The sequence below is a fragment of the Amphiura filiformis genome, chromosome 4 (genome assembly GCF_039555335.1).
Source record: "Amphiura filiformis chromosome 4, Afil_fr2py, whole genome shotgun sequence".
Classification (NCBI taxonomy): Eukaryota; Metazoa; Echinodermata; class Ophiuroidea; order Amphilepidida; family Amphiuridae; genus Amphiura; species Amphiura filiformis.
In genome coordinates this window covers 50,811,227-50,828,635 of record NC_092631.1, presented here as the reverse complement: position 1 = coordinate 50,828,635, position 17,409 = coordinate 50,811,227, and the positions used below count along the sequence as shown (strand labels likewise).

General features: G+C 36.8%; 1 protein-coding gene across 1 annotated transcript in view; it reads left to right on the top strand.

The window, feature by feature from the left end:
* Positions 1-16,738: 16,738 nt before the first annotated feature.
* Positions 16,739-17,409, top strand: part of LOC140151031 (transcription factor MafK-like) — a 32,929-nt gene continuing 32,258 nt past the window's right edge. The window contains exon 1 of the mRNA XM_072173221.1: positions 16,739-16,866. The gene's annotated coding sequence lies outside the window, so the exon portion shown is untranslated. The remainder of the gene's footprint in view (positions 16,867-17,409) is intronic.

Below are 17,409 nucleotides of genomic sequence, written 5' to 3'. Positions count from 1 at the left end.
GATAAGTAAAATGGGCATTAGATTCAGGCTTAAATAAGTATTAAATTTCATTAAAATTAGTCTCTTTAAAAACAAGTTTTTGAAACTCAAGATTTTTATGATTTTCCAAATGAGCAAATAACTGAATGGGCATTTAATTTGTATGCAGGGGAAATTGCACGGCACGCAAGCACAATTAAACATGCAATTTCAAATGGAAACATAACATGCATCTAGGCAGATATATTAAACCAGAGAAAAAAAGTGATGCGTAGGCCTCATCCCTTGTTTATATTTGTGTGGTTTTACTGTGGCTGATCCACAATGTACTGATTTTTAAATGTGCAGGCTTACTATTATTTTTAATTGTTTTTAATGTTCAATCTTTTAAACTGATAGACATATATGTAAAAGTGTGATTTTGTACTTGTGTTTTTACTTTAAAAGAACCAAGAGCTTTTGTTGCAGTAGGGCGCTGTATAATGTAATTATTATTAAGATTTGCGATGGCTGAGCCCGGGGGGGGGGGGGGGCCCATCAAAAAAATTTGCTGCGTATGTTCCCCCAGAATTTTGAGGTGGTGGGTCTTTGGGAGCTGACGGCGTACCAGTAAAAGGGGGTCTTTTGGAGCTGCGAACTGGGCTGCGAACAAGTAAAATGGGGACTTTTGGAGCTGCGAACAGTCAAAATCAAGGGTATTTCTTGAGCATACCCATATGGTCATTTGTGTTAAGTACCCCCCTACCCTTGTTGTATAAATTCACACCTAAATTTTCTTCTTATCATGAGCAGAAAGAAATGAATCTGTGGGCAAGTATAAACACCACATAAACATGAATGTCATGCACGAACATACATTGTACATACATGACAAATTAATGATGATTATGCCATCACAATTCATGCAGAAAATTTGCCTTTTGTCTTAAAATATTTTGTATGGTTCTGAGATATTATCAGGGGTTCCAACCCATAGTTCCCAACCCACAGTAAATACAGGAGCTTACTAGACCATCCAGTAACTAGAACTAAAACAAAAAAATAATCCACCAACACTAAAAAAACATCTGCAAGTGTTTTAAATGGAAGTTAGGTCAAGGGAAAAGCTTTGGCACTCCCCAATTTGGCAGGGTTTACAGGTGCAACATTAGGTAAATTGACCACATTTCTTTAAACAAGGTTCAGAATTTAGGCCAAGAAAAAAAGAACGTATGTCTCAGAGTCATGGCGCTTAATAAATGCCTTTGTAATAATAGTCAGACACCCGCGCGCATTGCTATGTGAAATCCAATTTAGCGCTTAGTGCTACGCGTTGGCTGTATTTTTTTTTTTTTTACCCCTATGTTCATTTTTTCAGTATCGTATAGCGATCCAATTTTGTCTTCTTTGCAGTTTGGTTGATGTTTTTTGTACACATTTTGCCATGATTGTAAAAGAGACAAACAAAACTGTTCATTGTGTATACATATTATATTACTATATGTTTCTGTATTAATTTGAATATCAAAATTCAAAAAGTACATAAATATTGTGCCTTGACTGTAAAAAAAATAATAAATAAAAATATCGCATATCTTATATTCTTAAAAAAAATTTAAAAAAGCACTTAGCTTTTTTACCAAATGTGTCTGAGACATACATTCTTTTTTATTTGGCCTTAAGGGGGTACTACACCCCTGGCCAATTTTGTGCAAGGACTGCAACTACTGTACTGAAAATTCGGCAACTCAAAGCAAGTAGTTATTGATCAAATATTGGTTTTCCCTAATTTTTTACTGTAACTCCACAACCATTGTCTGTGCTGAAATAAAATTTCCAGTGCAGTAGTTGTAGTCCTTGCCCCTATATACATATCTTACTTGTCCCCAATGCGCTTTAATTTTTGAGAAAAATGCAAAAATAGGCAAAAAATTGGGCAGGGGTGTAGTACCCCCTTAATATGTAGAATTATGTTCTGATATAATGTCTATCAAAGAAATAGGCTGAGGAAGCTAGAAATAGTAACCCAATTTGAGTTTGACTTTTGAGAAACAGGGATGCATTCCATTAACCCCTGCACCCTAATATGGTAAAAGGACATGACATATTCGATTTACATCTCTAATCAGGCCCGTATGCAGGGGGGGGGGGTGCGGTGGGTGTGAAGCACCCCCCCCCCCCATTTGGAAAAGTATACAAAAAGTCCCAAAATTTCAGAAAAAATCAGGTGTTTTACTCTTTTTTGGACAAAAAAGGTCAAAATTTTGTCCCCTTTTCACAAAATCGCCCCCCCCCCCCTTGGAAAAAGATCCACTTTTTCAAAATCAGCACCCTCCCAAATGAAATCCTGCATACGGGCCTGTCTCTAATGATTTACTTCTTTCTGTCATGGTTGAGGTTAATTTGACTTGTATGGAAAATGGTAATACACTGAGATGAAAACAGTGTTACTGTCTCTTGCCATTGTTTGTTTAACTGGATGGTATATACTTTGTCAAAGAAAGTATCTTCCTCTTTTTGTCTAAAAATTACATTCTTTAAGCTTTTACATTTTTCAGGTACATAAAAAAGTTGATGAAAGTGATATAGCAAAAGAAAGTTACATGGGATTGTTGTTAGAAGTAAATTATACATTGTATAGTTTACAAATATATACTGCCATGAGAGGTTCTGGTTAAAACTATGGGCCCGAGGTGAGATCAATAGTACTATTTTCCTGAGGGCGAGCCCGAAGGAAAATAGTATTAATTGATCTCAACGAGGGACTATAGATTTAACCAGAACTTCGAATAAAGGCAGTATATATTTGTTTTATATGCTTCATTAATATGTTCTTTGTTTATTGATTGGTTAAAAGAAAATATTTGACGTTTTTATACTCTCCAGCTTCTACCACTCAGTGAACAGCACGACCAATTTAAGCACAACCTATATTTTGCCCTGAATAGGCTAAAATCGGGCTAACCAATTACAGCAGCGCGAAATCACGCTATGGCAGTTTCAAGGCGTGCGTGAACGCTCCGTCAGATCGAATGCGCGCACGCCGAAGGCATGGTCAAAAGTACTATTTACGGCTTGGAGGTACTATTCACGGCTCATCCGGGACATTGAAAATACTATTTACGGCTTAGAGGTACTATTTACGGATATGAGAACTGATGGTAGAACTATTTTTGGTCATGTGATCCACTTTTAACCAATCAATGAACAAGAATATATTAATGAAGTATATAAAACCTTTTATCCTGTTCGGGCCACCTTTGAAATAAACAGAAATTGTCACAAGCACCCATGCATTAATTGCTATAGTACCAACCAACTCATGTGTGATGCATTTGGAATAGTCATTATCATCTGGTACGTCCATGTCACAGCAATGCTCAATAAACTGCTTTAAAAACCTCCAATCAATCTTTATTATCTGGCAAACTATTATACCAGGAAAAATAAAGATGCTTTTCATATGCTAGTATTGTCAAGCAGCGTACAATATTTTCAGATGTACATGATATTTTGCAGTCTTAAAAATGAACCTGCTTATAGTGGTACCATGAGGCACAAGACTACTTACTGAGTATGAAATATGCAATGCGATGTGATGCCTCTTTAAGGTTGGTCTGAACCCTGGAATTATGGAAACTTTTGGGCCTCATAACTGCTAAATTGTTGGTCTAAAGTATATAAAAGTATACATATTTAGAATGGTAAAGACTTGATAAGTTCTATGAGGTCAAAATTGGGCCAAAATGCTAATTTTTGGCCCCAAATCTAAAAATGTTTTTTTTTTGGCCCACTTCTTTTTCGTAAAACGTAACAAACAAATTCTTGGTCCAAATTTTTTTATTAATTATTAAAAACTAGATAAAAATATCTAGGAGCCGTTTTTTTTCTTCTTTTTTTTGAATTTCGACCAACTTCGAGAAATTTGCACCAAAAATGGTCAAAAAATGCTGACTTTTTTTAAAAAAAAAAAAAAAAAAAGCCAGATTTTCGCCCAAATTTCAAATATTTTTCGTGCAGTTGGTAAAAATTCAAAAAAATAAAAAACGGCTCCTAGATATTTTTATCTAGTTTTTAAAAATTAACAAAAAAAAAATTTTTGCCCAAGAATTGTTTTGTTACGTTTTACGAAAAAAGAAGTGGGCCAAAAACCGTTATTTTTTTTTGGGCCAAAAGTGCCATTTTGGCCCAATTTTGACCTCACAGATTAACTTATCAAGTCTTTGCCATTCTAAATATGTATACTTTTATATACTTTACACCAACAATTTAGCAGTTATGAGGCCCAAAAGTTTCCATAATTCCACCTTCAGACCAACCTTAAAACTGTTTAAATTCCATGCTCACAAAAATAGGCAGGTAATAATGTAAATTCAGTATCAAAGTTACAAAATGTTACTATGTCAACAGGATAACACGCTTGAGTAATGAACCACGATCAAAATAATCACCACAGAAAGTACGAGGGGTGTCCAAAAGTTTTTGACATCACCCAGAAGCGAAGGAGCTATATCGATAAAATTTTGTCAGTGTAATCACTGATCCTTATGTACATTATGGTCCAAAAATGGGCTTTTTTTACAGGTGGCGCTAGATGAGCAGTAGGCGCATAACCTTTTCATGATAAGAACCTCCACTTTCATGAATTTCTTCACTGTGGCCGCATCATCCGAAAGTGATGGATGCGTCCACTTCTTGGCTCATCTGTGAGGGACATGTGGCCAGTTTGGAAATTCCTTTTTCAAAAAGCAACAGTGCCATATGATGGGCAATCGTCACCGTAGATAGCTTTCATTTCATCATAGATTTTCTGAGCATTGTAGGCCTAACCCTTCAAATGCAGGAACTTAATCACGCTGCACGCCTCAATTGTCACCATTTGACAGGTTATCGCCTACTGCTCATCTAGCGCTACCTGTAAAAAAAGTAAACATACTTATGAGACCATTTTTGGACCGTAATGTACATAAGGACCAGTAATTACACTGACAAAATTTCATCGATATAGCTTCTTTGCTTCTGGGTGATGTCAAAAACTTTTGGATACCCCCTCGTATATGGCACTCAAAGGCATACCAAAATAGCGTGATCCGGTAACCAAGAGAATTACATAGTAACCACTTCGATGCTGAATTGAGAAAATCATAGCTTTACTCAAAATAAAGTATTTGTCATACAATTTTGCATATGATTATTTGAACAAAAATTTCACTGTTGAAATTGAATGATGATTGCAGGGGGGAAGCAAATTAATGATGGCTTTTAAATAGAAACTTTAGGAATCTGACAGCTACATGTAAGCAGAGAGCTGAAAAAAAGTGTCACAAAAGCATGCAATTCTATATTTTACCAGCAGAGATCCCGGGGGTTACTCAGTACAAATGACCATACGGGGACGTGCCGCAAACATGGGTAGCATTGTCAGCCTTCTGGTATATCAATGACCCCTTTTTCAAAGCCTATTTTGGTATATGAATGGGTCCTTTTTTCAAAATTTTCTCAATTTTTTCGGAAAACAGCCCAATTTTTCCTTAATCTAGTCAAAATTTTCAAAATTTTGGGAAAATTTGTAAAAACTAAGACAATTGTCCTCAGAGGGTCTTAGGCTAAATGCACAGAGAGAAAAATAACTCATCACACAGCCAATTTATGATACCACCCAATTAACATTTATTTTTTGCAGAATTAGCTGAAACGGTCAAAGCACCACACTGATGCACGAACAAGTAGGACTATCTACAGAGATTACCCATTGATAGGGAACAAAAAGGTGGGAACGGATTCTGGACATATTATTTGATGATTTGGATGGTGGATCCCACTTGGGGCAACACACCTCCAAATATTTTCCGGACACGACCATTGAAACTACCAAAAAAGACACGGTCCAGACCCTGATCCCCTGAAAAACATGCCATACCCGGCTGAGCACACGGCTGCAAGATATCTTGCCAGCCCACCCACACATCCGGAACGGGGACTGCGCACAGACCTGGCCAGCTACCCCCAAACACCACAGGTCTGGGACACGACCCACCAAACCCTCCCCCAGCTACAAAACTGGGTGGGTTGGGCGGGATTTTCAAACGAACCTGACCGCTCCAGCCGAAAAAAGTGAATGAGATGGAAAGGGAAAAACCGCTGAAGTACCAGACGCTCACTAACAAGAGATCTGATTGGTCCGAGCCTGGCAAGGTCGTAAGGCAGCCAATCAAGAAGGGGAATAGCCCCGCCGCAGTTACTACCTCACAAGGGTGACGTTACTGATATGGCTTGAGCTGGGGCAATTAATACAACCTGCCTTACTCCCCCCGAACATCGAGAAAAAACCCAGCCAAAACAAAACCAACAGGAAGACCCCATGGTGACAAAAACGCTTTTGAATAGACAAGCTATTAAAAAATGCACTTTTGGGTAAATTCGGCCGAAAATTTTGACTTTTGGTATATCAATGGGTCCAAATTTCTTGAAAAATTGGTATATTTATGAGTCTATTTCCAAAATCTCAGCTGCACGTCCCTACCAAAACCAAACTTGAGTACCCCGGGGCAGCGATCAACTCGGAATGTTGCATCTGATATAATTCTTGAGGGACGTAGTAAGCTTAACAAGACAGCAAATCATAGTACGTTTCTAGTTTGAGTGACAGGAAACTTCAGATGCAACATTCAGAGTTTATCTCTGCCGGTGACAATTAAAAACACTGCTTTAATACAAAGATGGAACAGCAATTGAGCAATTTGTCACAGTCCACTGGTATAATACATTACCTTGTAAGCATATGCCTCAGTAATGGGAAAACTGCTGACAGCAAAATTGACCACTTGACCAAACATCTGCTTAAAAGACATCTTGAGTAAGGTTTGTCTTGAGTACCCTTCACTTCACATTCATGTACTATCATGCAACTTGCAACCTGTGAATATAGAATATGTTGTCCACACATCAATAAGTAGCTCAGATGGACAGCAATAATTTTGAATACTGGGTTATTTTTATGTTAGGGGCAAATCAATTAATAAATTTGTTTCACGCCCACTTCCCTCCTATAACTTTCTGGGATCAATCCATAAATATTTTTTATATTTTTCAATTTTCATATTAAATTTTAAGTTTAAAATTTGTTGATTTCCCCTGAAATTCACTTTGCCCCCGAAAAAAAATTCCTGGCGCCGCCACTGGTGGAAACTACTTGAATTTTCTTGTAATGGCAACGTCATATGGGGTACTGAGCATGCGCAGATCGTAAAAATGTGTATGAATAGAAACACTGCGGTATCTCATCTCATTCAAGTGATATCCCGAGCGACTCAGGTTAAGCATATCTCGAACAAAATCGCCATGCGTAACTTTTTAAGAACGAGTGGATTCGCCGTACTATCACAGCAATTTTTGACACAAAGATATAGGGATGATGACACTGTGCACCAATATAGTTCTGCTGCTATAACTGGGCTAATCAAAAATAATGTTTTGTTTCCATTTCCAATAACATGCTGAAAAAAAAAAACAAGTCTGTAAGTAGGAACAAAATTTTATTCGGAGGAAATATTTTCTATCCGTTCTAGAACAAAAAATCATAGGTTGTGGAAAAATAAAACTGCCTGAATATTTTTTCTGGTATTAACATCTAAATACATGTATACATAATAAAAGGATGTCGATATCCGTTTAATGGGCTAAATGTTTATTAACGGTTGGGTTACAGGAAACAAAGCATTATTTTTGTTAGGCCCTATCAATAGGTGGGTCTAATCATCTGTGGTCTAAGGCCATCTTAATTAAATCCTGTGTCTCAAAGCTGCCGCGGGCATTAGTAAAATCATGCGCGTAGTCCTCTTTGAAAATCAAGAAATTCATTTTTTTTATCTCTTTTATTTATTTTTAACAAAAAGGCGAAAATAAAACTAAAAAAATTTGATTTCAAGTTTTCGATTGTTTCGCAAACTTTGGACACGAAAATAACAAAAGACAAGAATATAATTTGTAGCAGTGACTTTACGTTGTCTACTATTCCAACATTGGATATTATTTGCACAAAATGGATGTCCATAAAAAATTACAAAAAAAATATAGTAAAAAACATCGCATTCCGCATTAGGTTTTGAATTTCTCACAAGCTTTGAGACAGGATTTAATTAAGATGGCCTAATATGGGCAATTTATTATCTGGATGGCGGTCTTGGCCATTGATGCAAGGTCTGGCAACACACAGAGTTGCCGCAGGCGGTTCTGGGGCCCATTGGGTGGGATGTTGGGCTGTATTTCTTCCTTTTCTCACTTTTATTTCTTTGTTTTCCCTTCAATTATTTTTTTAATGATTTTGAATAATTTCAAAAAAATATTTATGATATCAATATCCATTATTATCCACACTTTTCCCATGAATCTTTTTTTTTTTTTTTACTATACATTGGGTGCATGAAGGTTGAGGGTGACTATTATAAATAATGCCACGGAAGGGTAATTGCCGGGGTAATTGAAAAGGTATTTAAAAATATTAAATAAACTAGCTTGGGATAAGATAAAATGAATGGAGGTTGTAAAATAACTGCAGAAAAAAGAACACAACAAAATGTTTGGTATCAATGATTGTTTTATTTCTTTATTTTTCTTTCAGTACATCAGACAACGGTTCTCACTGCTGGTTCAACATTCACTTGCCTACAAGAGATGTTTACGTCTGTCATCCCAAGTAAAAATTGGTGGATTGGAAGAGATTCTGCAAAGAAAGGAGTACCATACCATGAATTAAATAGTTGGAAATGAAAATGAATTCCACAAATTCCAAAACAACAAACTTAGATGTATCAAAGAAAACTTGTTTAACTTGCATCAAATTTGGGCGGTAAAGTAAATTATTGGGTGTTTTTTAACAAACAGCTGCTATGATGAGTTATAGTAAACATTAAAGGGGCATTTCGTGATCCACAGCCTCATCCCCCACTTTTCTCAAAAAAAGTTGAGATTTTTATATCACTGGAAACCTCTGGCTACATAATGTTTATGTACAAAATATTTCTTGCAGATTAATTCGTTTAGCAAAGATATCGTGAAATTTGAATTTCGTTCTGGTGCACCAGAACGAAATTACAACGTATTGTCTATGGAGCAGTGTAATACACATAATCATGCATAACTCGCAAACGCAAAATCGGAATCAACTGAAATTTTGGGAATATGCTTTTTTCGTGGATATGTACTGAAAAATGTCATAAAAAGAGGATGCTAGGATCACGAAATACTCCTTTAAATTGCTTTTTTATATCCTAAAGTATATAAACATCATTATAATTTTTTGGCTGCAAAAAGAGTGATGTTTTGCATAATTGTTCACCCAAAATGAGCCCTAACTGTATATATATTGGCGGAGTTTGGGTGCAAATTACATTTACACCATTTTCGCATGTTTTCGTCATAATTTTCCTTACAAAATGTTTCTAATTGTACCTAAATAATTTTATTAATAAAGAAATTGTATATCACAATTGCATTTATACTGTTATAGCCAGATTTTGTTTTTACTTGTTAAAACCTTTTTATAGGTTAAAAAATGGGAATTTATTGCTGCCTTTATGCTTGCAGTCAAATTGGGCGTGGCAAATGGGCGTGGCAAGCAACTTTGGTGTGGTAGGATGCGTTTCTTGAATGTCGTCAAGTCCTGAGCTGATGATGACTTTACATCACTGTGCACTCTGGTTTGGGAAAACAATAGAAAATAATGAGAAAGTATATGGTTATTGAACATTAAAAACCTTTAAAAACACCAAATAACACCTAAAAATGGGTAACTTTTTTTAGCAATTCCTACAGAAGTCTAAGGAGCGAAAACGCTCAATTTTGCGTCACATTTTAGGCCGTAACTTTCTTAATTTTTAACCTACAGGGGTTGTTGACCCCTCATTTTAATGGAAATTTCAAGATCTTTCCAGATAAAAAGGTTTCATTAGATTAGATTTAACTTTAAAATTTCATGAACATGCCTTACAAAGATCCTTCTCAGCTTTTTATCCCTTCTTGTATGCTCACATCCCCGTGGGGGCACATCAAAAATTTTGGTGGGTATGCTCGCCCGGAATTTTGAGGTGGTGGGTCTTTGGGAGCTGATGGCGTACCGGTAAAAGGGGTCTTTCGGAGCTGCGAACCGCGCTGTGAACAAGTAAAATGGGGTCTTTTGGAGCTACGAAAAGTCAAAATCAAGGGTCTTTCTTGGCTTTTTGGTTGAAAATCGCCTGAAAAAACAAGAAATATGAGGAATGAGCAATTTTTGGGTCTTTTAGAGCTGAAATTATCAAAATCAAGGGTCTTTCGGAGCTGTATTTTGGTCAAATATAGGGGTCTTTCGAGCTGCGAAACCCAAAAGGGGGGGTCTTTCCGGGGAGCATATCCGTATGGTCATTTGTATTGAGTGCCCCCGGGCTCACAGACACATACATGTAAGTCAGTAAATTCAAGCCTGCATCACGCAATTGATCGGCGAAATGAGGTGCTGATGTTTTGATGACATGTTTCAACTACTAGCCAATCAGAACCCGACTTCATGTTTGTTTACACTGAGATTAGGCCCTTCACAATTAATTCTTGGTTTCCTGTTTCATGGTTGAAAACCAGGAATGAGGCGACCTTTAATTATTAATTATCTTTTATTTTCTTTATTTTAAAATAAGTGGTCGCAAACCTACATCAAGCCATTTTGACAAGGAGAATGCATTTTTAAATTATTTTACTTCTATGTTTGATTTTATACATAAGTAATGGTACAGTAATGTTCTATGTTTATTCATCATTACTTCATTAGGCTAATGAAAGTCAATTCCCAGTTTCCCGTTACATAATTTTTCATGACTGTGTAGGTGACCATTTCATTATTCATTATTTCATACCATTTCATTACTGCATCTGTTACAGGTGTAAACCAATAACTACCCATGTATACATGTGACAGAGAATTGAGTAGGTATTCATTATTAATTCATTATTAACCATATACCATATGCTCCTACTGCAAAGAAAATCCCTGAAAATCAACAGAAAGAGATTTATGATAGGCCTATATTTAAAACCACAATTATTTATTTGTGTGTTAAAGTTTGTTAGAAATCAACATTTTATTCAAAATAATGAAATATTTGGCCAGCAAACTTGTTTTGAGCGGAGTAGGGTAACAGGAAACTGGGAATCGACTTTCAATAGCCTTAGGCCAAAAAAAAAAAAGGTTTGTCTCACGAACCCCAGCAAGATAAGTATGTGAAAGCGATACAGCAGCGTTTGTCTACGCGCTGACCGCCTTTTTAAAGGTTTTTTTTCCCCGATTTTTCCGGTTCCCGATAGTTCGACCAACGTAGTAAAAATGAATTCCTCAATGTCAGAAAACCATCGAAAATGTCAGGCAGCGCGTATGCCATTAGTGTTGCAGATAGCCCGTAACCCACACCGTAGCCTCAGTCTCGCTAGTTTCACGCCATCCTTGCAACGGCACGGAGCGTAAAGCCGACGAAGCAAAGTGGATGCAATATAAAAGGACTTAGCCTATGGAGAACTCTGCGATCGAGTGAAGCCATGTTGTTTTCATAAATTTTGTATTTTTGTAGCTGTTTTTAACGAATTTTTTACCGTTTATTTCAACATGATTGTTCAGTATTCAGTATAGTTAAAACAGGGGACTGTGCTGAGGAATTGGGCACTGCATCGGTGCGCCGATTCGGTTACTCTGAATGCCCTAAAAAATGAGTTGGTGTCGGGGCGAAGCTGTAACCCGTATTTTCCGGCAATTCACCTCTATGGAAACATCAAATCTCGCTCATACCAACATTTGTATCGTAACTTTGTATTTTGCACTGATTTTTAATAGTGATCAGCTCTAGGAAGGCAAATAAAATACAGTTACAGAATATTAACATTGTAAATTTGTTGCTTCTCTTTCATTGTAAGACCACTTGTAGTTTTCCAATACCTGTCTTGTGATTTTCATTTGTCTCAGGCTAAAAAAAAAAACAAAAACAAAACCGCATTAGCATAGCTTCTAAACCAAAAAAAAAAAAAAAAAAAAAAAAAGCATAGCACTTAGCTTTTTTGGCAAATGTTCGTGAGACAAACCTTTTTTTTTTTTTTGGCCTTATAGATGATATGATCAAAGTCAGAAAGTAGCAAATGGTAGGCTAGTCATTAAAAGTTATTTTTAAAGAGAAAATCCAAAATATAAATAAAATAATTAAATATTTTGCAATTCTCTACTTTAGACGCGGGCGGGAAACAGGAAACTAACTAGGAATCAATTGTAATTGGCCTTAAATAGTCATGATAGTAAACCAAAATTGCTAGTCTCACTCTCAGGTTTACACCAAACTAGTCTCTCAGGTTTACACCATAAACTGCACCAAAATAAAAACTGTGAAGGAATTTTGCAAATGATGATAATAATAGGCTATACTTTTATTAAAACTTATACAGTCAGTGACAGTGAGTACACCCATCGAATGTGTGTCATTCGATCCATGTACAATGACAGCCACACAACAGTCACACTCAACACTGAACAGCACAGCCCACAGACTGTGCAGAGTGAGTGGTGTAAAGTCATGGCAGTATCAAGATTTTGACGATACTGATTATAACCTATATTACATACTATATCATATATATATAGTGATATATTTAATCCAGCACCTGGAAAGTATCAAGAACATAACATCAACATCATGAACATTGTAAGCTTACTTCACTGTACAAGCAGCTGCGAAGACCTCCCCATTCAATCGTGCAGCGCAGGTTGAGTTATTTGAGGTATAATAAGGGTATATAACTTCATTTTAGAAAATTTTGCAAGTGACTTTCTAGGGATGGGCAATACCGTGCTGTTGGTCCGAACCATGAATCTGCATGATCCACAGTAGGCCTCTACATGCCATCTGGCGCGCTGGCAGGGCCATGCATAAAAGACAAACAACGCCATCACTACAATACAGGGTGTTTCAAAGAATAGAGTATGATTTTATCTAGCCGGTTTTAATATCTAATAATTTAATATTTTTCTCAAAGCCATTGCCAATAAAGTTTGTTGAAGACCTAAATGCGGAATTCGGGGTTTTTTTTAAATTTATTCATTTAGGCCTATTTTTACTTCTTTTTTTTTTTCCTGTGGGACGAATATCCCCTCAGACACCCCTTGCGTAGTGGATAAACAAGTGTCCATTTTGGCTTCTGCTTTCAACATTTGCAAGTTTATATTTAAATCAATTTATAGGCCTACAACAATAGGGAAACGTGGCCCGTCATTTCACAAATTTTCAGCTTTTTCAAACTAAAATTGTCGGCACTAATAGTGCCAAAATGGTCCATCATATAGTACCAAATCGCTTCAAGTACCGCGGTATACCGGGTAGCTCTTCATTTTGCAAAATTCCCAACTTCTGAGGGGTAGCATCCCCCCTCCCCTCAGACACCCCCTGCGTATTGCATAAACAAGTAGCCATTTTTGCTTCTGCTTTCAACATTTGCCAATTTATGTTTAAAACAATTTATAGGCCTATACAACAATAGGGAAAACTTGTCCACGAAAGGCTTATGCCCGGGCTTATGCCACGTCATTTCACAAATTTTCGGCTTTTTCAAACTGAAATTTTACATAATAAAGACAAAATGGTCCACCAAATCACTTCAATTAGGTCTTCATTTTGCAAAAGTTTCTTACTTCTCAGGGGGGCCACTGCCTGCGTCGTGCAAGCTCGACGCGATGCCCGCTTCGCGCACATTTTTTACATTTAGGCCTACGATATTTTATTTTAAAGCACCCCGGGGGAAAGCAGTCCTATCCTGGATCCGCCCTTGGGCCTGAAGGCAATGAACATTGAGCATGCAATACTTCCAGAGATGGTAACAAGTCCTATGTGCAAGTCAAGTCCAAGTCACAAGTCCTTTTGTCCAAGTCATAAGTAATTGTCAAGTTATTAGTCAAGTGACAAGTCACAAAGTCATCAAAACGCAAGTCAAGTCACAAGTCACTTGTTTATTTAGCAATAATTTTGATCACGGGTGTGATTTTATTGATGGGTATTTAAGATGGCGGAAATCAAATCATTGCGGTTCGGAGTACATATAGGTCTACAGTAGGCCTATAATGAAGTCCGATACACTATCTTGTAATAATTATACACACAAAAGGCATGCGAATTATTTACAACGATTTACCCGTAGAGACAGAATTGCAGAAACTTTGCCAATATTCAAAATTTCTAAAAAAATCATAAAAAGATTAGTTGTGTTAATGTGAGGGAACGTTCTTAAATACCTGGGGGGGCTGGAAAATCCAGGGGGGTCAAAGCCTTCCAAAAAGGGGGTCAAAAAGTTTTTTGACGAGGCGAAAGTGGGGGTCAAGAAAGTTTTGACACCCATAAGGGGGGGCAAAAAAGGAAAGTACAAAATTTTTGCGCACGTATAGTCACAATAAAGCCCTTTTCATCCCATGGGCGAAACTTGAGTAAGGCGCAAGTTATACGCACGCACATCAGTAAGCCCTTTTTAAAGCTCAAAGACATGTGTACAGTCTCTCTAAAAACAAAACCGGTAATATGTATGCCTATAGGGGAAAGTGGGGTAATGCCGGACTGCGGGGAATCCCGGACACATTGATTGCAGCTAAACAGAGAAGGGTGGCACTATTATACTACCTTGTGGTATTAGCTACCTCAAGGTGTACCTCGCGTGTACTATTACCAGCGCTTTGGGTCTCGTCTTTCTTTGTGAAAATTACGAAAAAACAGAAATTGTCATTTTTGACTTTTTATCTGAAAAGTGATTTATAAGTTGGGTGACAGTTAATGCGACAAAGGACACAGATGAAGTATGGATGGAAATTATGTTTGATACTTGATTGTTAGCTGGATGTATGAATTTTGGTATCTTAAAAATGGATTAGTAGAACAAGCACTGAACAATTAAGTCGGGACCGTGAGGGGTAATCCCGGACACACATGCATTCTCTATACAGATGGGGTAATGCCGGACACTTGCTATTTCGAAAATATAGACAACAATGACAGCCCCCATAGTTGTATGCTTAAGGTAACAAAGTACCTAATACATTCTGGGGGATTATCAGTTCTCCACTTTCCCTCTTAGCAGCAATCATTGTGTCCGGGATTACCCCGTGTCCGGCATTACCCCATCATTTTTTACCATTTTGTTTTTTAATTATAACTTATTAACTATACATGTTGAGTTATTAAAAACTGGTAACTACTTAGAACATTACTCCTACTTTGCATTGATATGATTTTCACTGATGAACTTTATTTAATCTTGTACCTGTGTAGCCTTAACGAAAGGTGCCCGGGATTACCCCACTTTCCCCTATATGTTAAGCAACTGCAACTGTTTTTCGTCTGCCGAAATCCCCCCCCCCCCCGCGAAGAAAGCTGTTTATGGCTATACGCTCCTGAATTAGGCCTACATGCTGTGCAGAAACTTGTGAGACCTCATTTTAAAGCAATATATTTAAATTATATGATGCCATGAACTTATGGACAATTTAGGCCTAAGTATTATAATGTAGATATAAGGCTGTAAGAGTGACACTTAGGCCCTATATAAAATGATAAGTGCATTGCAGATCTGCTTTTGTTTTTGGGGTGTTTTTTTTTTTTTTTTTTTTAAATTAACATTGGTTGTATTTGTAAATATATTTTAATCCATAAAATAAAATAAAGCATTTACCTAGTGGAAACAAAAGCAGAGTATTTTATTGTAACCTTCATTGTGTGTGGGGGTGTGTGTGGGGGTGTGTGTGTGGGGGGGGGTACACAAAGTATAGGGGGTCAAAAAGTTTTGAGTCCATAGTCCATAAAGAGGGGGGTACTAAAAGGAAAGAAAATGAGCAAGATACACCAACTTGATGTGGGGAAACAAGTAAAATAGGCCTACAGACTAGACAATATGGGGGGCAAAACCAGCAAATGTAGACATAAGAAGTATAGGTCAAAGTTCGATAGCCAAAAATTACCAGTTCCAAGGCTCACAAAAGTGCTAAAACTGCAAAAACAACAAGAATCAATTATGATGTAAATCACTGTACACATAAACAGACTCGGTAACAACCAATGTATAAAAACAGGCAAAAGTTTGATGGTCAAAAATTGCCAATTTCAGAGCCCATAGAAGTGTCAGCAAAACAGTCACACAAACCTGGAGCAGACAAACAAAACCAAACAGACAAAACACAACCGACGTTTCGAGCTGCTCTTCTTCAGGGACAGATAACAAAATATAAAAGCAAACAACGAAAACTACATGCTGTAGTTTAAAAGCTTTTAAAAACAAATTCAAGTCAAAAACTGAAGGCATGCAAGTTCAAATAGAACTCCAGCAAACAAGATAATAATAATAATATTTTATTTTTATATAGCGCAAATACATCAAGCGATCACAAAGCGCTTTACAGCAATAAAACAAAGATATAAATGTACAAGATTTTTTAGGATTAAAAGACATTAAAACAATATTTAAGAAGGCAAATATATAAAAATACCAGAATTAGCAAAAAGATACACAAATAAATCAAATAAAAGACCTGAAACAAAATATATTGCAAGAGGGAAATGCATGAAGCATTGGAGAACAATATTGGAGATAAGCTCAGAGCAAAATAAGCATGTCTTACTTCAATGAAGTACGGACTGCACGGTTCGCTACGCACCCCATTCCTGGAACAAAAGGTGTGAATTCCAGTAATCCAATCCAATCCAATCCAATCCAATAATTCTGTAAAAATTGTCTTTTACCGCCCAACACTACAATTTTCTGAGCGATTGGTAAACAACAACACATCCCCTGTGACACGGACGTGATCATTCTCGACGTTTCCTCTTGTTTTGTTGGAGGTTTCATCTTAAAGTTGGACACATATTTCAGAATGTAAGTATTTTGAAGTATCGGGTTATGAACTGTATGCGATGGTATCTTTAAATTGTACTTAAGAGTGAAGGGTGCGAAAATAAACCATCTCGTTGAACAACATGAACCCATGAACATGTGAAGCAACGCACGTTTGGCAACAACATTGCATTGTAAGTTCCGGTTGAAAAACTGCTGCGTCAGCATATTTTTTTACACGAATAGATGAGAATAAATGACATCCAATATTTGATACCTTTTGGTCATCATATTGGTCACGTACTTCAACTACTTGCATGCTTGGTAATATTTCATTTTAATCGTTCCAATGCCTTAAAAAGTTAATGTTTTTTAAATTTGATGAGTAAACATGGACTATGGTATTACTAGTAATAGTATTAGTTAGGTAACCCAGGCAAACCTTAGTTAACACATTTCCTAGTCAGCCAAATTCGCCGACAATGTCAATGCATATTTACATAGAAATTTAAAACAACTGGCCGAAGAAGGAAACGTACATAAATATGTTTTCTATACTTCACTTGACCCAAATATGTGATTTTT